General features: G+C 39.6%; 1 long non-coding RNA gene across 2 annotated transcripts; it reads left to right on the top strand.

Moving 5' to 3' along the window:
• The first annotated feature begins 2,296 nt into the window (after positions 1–2,296).
• LOC115664871 (uncharacterized) lies at positions 2,297–4,199 on the top strand. Of its 2 annotated transcripts, none has more exons than XR_008815201.1 (3): positions 2,297–3,119; positions 3,246–3,627; positions 3,778–4,199. It is a non-coding gene; the product is annotated as an uncharacterized LOC115664871 (long non-coding RNA). The 2 variants fall into 2 exon arrangements; XR_008815199.1 differs by having other exon boundaries at positions 2,315–3,119; positions 3,246–3,392.
• The last annotated feature ends 547 nt before the right edge of the window (positions 4,200–4,746 follow it).

Genomic DNA, 4,746 nt, shown 5'->3' on the forward strand with positions numbered 1-4,746 from the left:
TAAAAGAAGTGGGTCGGGCTATTTTGGGCCCGCCAAACTGTCCACCTTCAATCGTACGTTTAATCGTTATCCATAACGCGCACGACCGCATAGATAATTTAAATAGGAGAATAAATTAAAATCTACTTCTTAAGTAGATCAAGGCGCACAGACAATATTAAGTCCGTTCGCTATTGTGTGCGACCCTGTAGGTTCACTAAACATTAGCAGTGTGCCCAAAACTCTTTTGGCCCACAAGTCATAAGCGGTTTCTAGCAAGACATTATGACTACCTAAGTATAGTGAAGATCGATTTTTCGACATAACTTAATCCACAACTAATATTAGAGTATCAATCTTGATTGATTCTTAGGGCAGACCACTAACATCAACACCCACTTCGGACTCTCCAGTTATTCCTCCACCTGTCCAATATGTTTATAGTAGACGTCCTCGTCAGCATGTGGAGCCCCCTGCAGATGTACCTCAGCCTATCTCATCTACTTTGTCTTCTCAACCTGAGGTAAGTCAGTCACATCTTGATCTCGATATTCCTATTGCTCATCGCAAAGGAGTTCGTAGTTGTACCAAACACCCTATTGCCCAGTTTGTCTCATATTCTGGTTTATCTGCCTCTTGTCGAGCTAGTCTAATGACCATTGATAATCATCCTATTCCTAAAACTGTTGCTGAAGCATTATCTAGTCCAGGCTGGAGGGCAGCTATGGAAAAGGAATTACAGGCACTGGACCAAAATCAGACTTGGGATCTTGTTCCTTTGCCTGCAGGGAAAACAACCATTGGATGTAAGTGGGTATATACTGTTAAGGTTAACCCTGATGGTTCTCTTGCTCGTCTCAAAGCTAGACTGGTTGCTAAAGGGTATGCACAGATTTATGGGGTTGATTATGGCGATACTTTTTCTCCGGTGGCTAAGATGACCTCTGTGTGTCTTTTGTTTTCTTTGGCTGCGTCTGCTTGTTGGCCTATGTTTCAGCTCGATGTAAAGAATGCCTTTCTTCATGGAGATTTACAGGAAGAGGTGTATATAAAGCAACCACCAGGGTTTGTTGCTCAGGTCATGTTTGTCGCTTAAACAAATCTTTATATGGCTTGAAACAGTCTCCCAGAGCCTGGTTTGGGAAGTTTACTGAGGCGGTACTCCAGTTTGGGTTGTGTAGATGTACTGGAGATTATTCTATGTTTTATCGAGTTTCTGGAGCTGGTCGGATATTCCTTGTAGTTTATGTGGATGATATTGTCATAACTGGAGATGATTCTACAGGGATTAAAGAGTTGAAAAGGTATTTGCAACAGCAGTTTTAGACAAAGGATTTGGGTCTTCTTAGATATTTTCTGGGTATCGAAGTAGCACGGGCGAAGAAAGGTATTTATATCTCACAACGAAAATATGTTCTGGATTTGCTTACAGAGACAGGTATGCTAGGTGCTAAACCCTTTGGATACACCAATGGAAGTGGGCTCTAAATTGACGAAGGAGGATGGTGAGTGTTGGATGATCCGGAGAGGTATCGAAGACTTGTTGGAAAGCTAAATTATCTGACTATCACTCGACCTGATGTTTCTTTTCCTGTGAGTGTTGTGAGTCAGTTTATGTCTTCTCCCCGTACCTCACATTGGGCTGCTGTAATCAAAATTTTGAGATACTTGAAGAAAGCTCCTGGTCGTGGTCTCATTTATCAGGATCATGGTCACAGAAGGGTGGAAGCCTTCTCAGATGCTGATTGGGCAGGAACTCCTATAGATAGGAGGTCTATGTCAGGGTATTGTACCTTTGTAGGAGGAAACCTAGTATCTTGGAAGAGTAAGAAGCAAAGTGTTGTGGCTAGATCAAGTGCAGAATCATAATACAGAGCTATGGCTCAAGCTACCTGTGAGCTAGTTTGGATGCGTCAATTATTAGTTGAACTTGGATTCGAAGACCCTGCGCCAATGGAGTTGTGGTGTGATAATCGAGCAGCTGTCCATATTGCCTCAAATCCAGTTTTCCATGAGCGTACCAAGCATATCGAAGTTGATTGCCACTTTGTCCATGAGAAACTTCAAGCGAGAGTTATTTCTACTAGTCATGTTAGGACCGGTGAACAACTAGCTGATATTTTCACCAAATCTCTAGGGGGAAGTAGGATTGAGTATATCTGTAACAAGCTGGGCATGCTTGATATCCATGCTCCAGCTTGAGGGGGAGTGTTAAAGGGTAAAAAAGGGTATAATGGTCTTTGGGATTTTGATGTGTATATATACCGTACTTTCTGATCAATAAAAGAGATTAATTATTCTGCTTACAGGCAGTATTGGTGCCATACTATGAGGGGTTGGCAGCTGGATCTGCCTGGAAATTTGGATGAGATGTGAATGTGACTGGAATACATGGTCCTGCTTATCACGTTGCCGAGAGCAAGTGAACGGCTCAACATTAAAACTCCAATAGGTGGGGTGCTGCTTAATGAAGATATGGGATTTGTTGGCCCAACACCCAAAGAAAAGAGGGAAAACAGTTTAGGTGTTAGTGGGTGGGGGGCAATTGTCCATCTTCTTGCATAGGCTTGAGTGTGTACTAAGAATTATCCATCAAAGTGGATTTAGTGTAGTAGCAGTTCTCTACTAAGGGTTTCCCATCACTGTATGGATTTGGTGTAGCAGCAGTTTTCACTAGAAAAAAGAAGAAGCTTTGATACCTATAGTGTGTCTTGATATCAGACTAAAGAAGATATATAATGGACAACTTGATGAGGAGTTGTTCTTTAACCCGAGCCAATATAATAATTGGACGATTGTCATAATGCACCTTGAATAAGAAGAAAAATCACAGCTGAGATTTTAAAAGTCAATTGAAGAGTTTTCTTATGCATGATTCTCGATTAACTATTTGACAAAGCTTCAGTTACATATCTGTTGGAAGATGCATGATCACACACTCTGTTCATCTGACATTCCTCGTGTCCTAGAGTCTTTCTAGTTTACTTGTGCCATAATTGAGTGTACACATTCTGCTAGGCCTGTGCTCGAGTTGGAGCAGCTGGATCTGATCCTATATCGAGTAAAGTCTCTGATTTTAAAGATGCATGTTGGAGATTTTTAAGACCTCATACAATAAGAGGAACAGCTCTGGGTTCCTTGTAAGTATTCTTTTCCTTCTGCCATAGTTATTTACAATTAGCTGATCATAACACTTTAGTTTTTCTTATGTTTTGTCTCTCCCTGCTTGCCCCAGTTTACTTGAACTTACTGTTGCTCATCAACAGTTCATTGGTGGCTAGAGCTCTGATCGAGAACTCGCACCTGATAAAGTGGTCTCTTCTGCTTAAAGCATTCTCTGGTCTTTTTGCTCTAATATGTGGGAATGGATATATTGTCGGCATCAATCAGATATTTGATATCGGCATTGACAAGTACGTGGTGCTTGCTGGAACATTGTTTTATTAAATTATATCTGGCTAGATGGGCGTTGGTTACGGCGTCACTATTACTAGCATGAGAAGAAATGAAAAACTACCAAGATATTGGAACTGAGAAACAGAGCAAAAGTTCTTCCGACTTCAGCATAGATGTTTAAAGTGAGAAAGAATGCATGTGTTCATAATGAAAAAATGTGACATCCCAATTTTTGCTGGACATCAGATTTAGGTCAGTGTTTGAGGTACCATGCAAGAACTCACGGTTCTTTGGAGTTCTAGTTTTTTAATTGACCTTCTTGTCATGCCTATGCTTTTGAGGATCAATGTCCCGAGCTTACCCTCCAGTTTTATGATTAGTATCTTTTTTGTCTTATTTCAGGGTCAACAAACCTTATTTGCCTATAGCAGCAGGAGATCTTTCTATTCAACATGCCTGGCTTTTGGTGATATTTTTTGCAGTGACTGGCCTGTCGATCGTTGCTTCAAACTTTGGATCATTCATTACTTCTCTTTACAGTCTGGGTCTTTTTCTTGGAGCCATCTATTCTGTTCCTCCTTTTAGGATGAAGAGATTTCCTGTTGCAGCATTTCTTATTATTGCCACGGTATATTTTCTTCCTTATTTTTCGAAAAATTGAATAGTTTAAAGTCGCTTCATCTTTTTGTGCCTTGCTGAAAGATTATGGCTGTACAACCTGATGAGCTTTGCTTTGGGTAGAAACTTTCTTCGCTACTTTCTTCTTTTAGTATTTTTTGCGGACTAGCATCTTTCCTTCAGTTATATTTTTCAATTATATGGCATTGTGTCTGGCTTGTTCGTTTTCTGTTTCTGAAGCGGAATCTATGGTTGTCACGTGTCTTTTGATTGTTTTGAATGTATTACATGATGTTTATTAATGCGTAGCTATTGCTATGTGTCGTGACCTAAAAATCAGGTTTTCCGATCTTAGGCTAATGGATTACTAGACCAATTAAATTAATTAACCTAACTCGAATTCTCCTAAACTCTACCAATTTGCAACTTAGGTCCAATTATGAGCATGCAAATATTTTCAATGGGAGCCACTAATCATTTAAGGTAGGTTGATTAGAAACCTAAATAAAATAGCGGGAGTACTATTTTATTTCTATGAACCAGAGATTATAAATCCGGGACTTGGTTATGCTAGATTATCCTAACGTCCTTTCGGTACCAATCTCAAGAAAAACGCTCAATTCGGCAATTTTGATGAATTCTGACTTAGAGCTCAAAGGTGCAATTTTTTTTATTTTCTTTTTTTATGATTTTTTTTTGTATTTTTGATGTATTTTCGAATTTAAATTTAAGTCGCAAATCTTTTAGTAGAAA

Source organism: Syzygium oleosum, unplaced genomic scaffold (assembly GCF_021117445.2).
Source record: "Syzygium oleosum isolate NSW1041296 unplaced genomic scaffold, Sole_v2.1 Sole_v2.43, whole genome shotgun sequence".
Taxonomy (NCBI): domain Eukaryota; kingdom Viridiplantae; phylum Streptophyta; class Magnoliopsida; order Myrtales; family Myrtaceae; genus Syzygium; species Syzygium oleosum.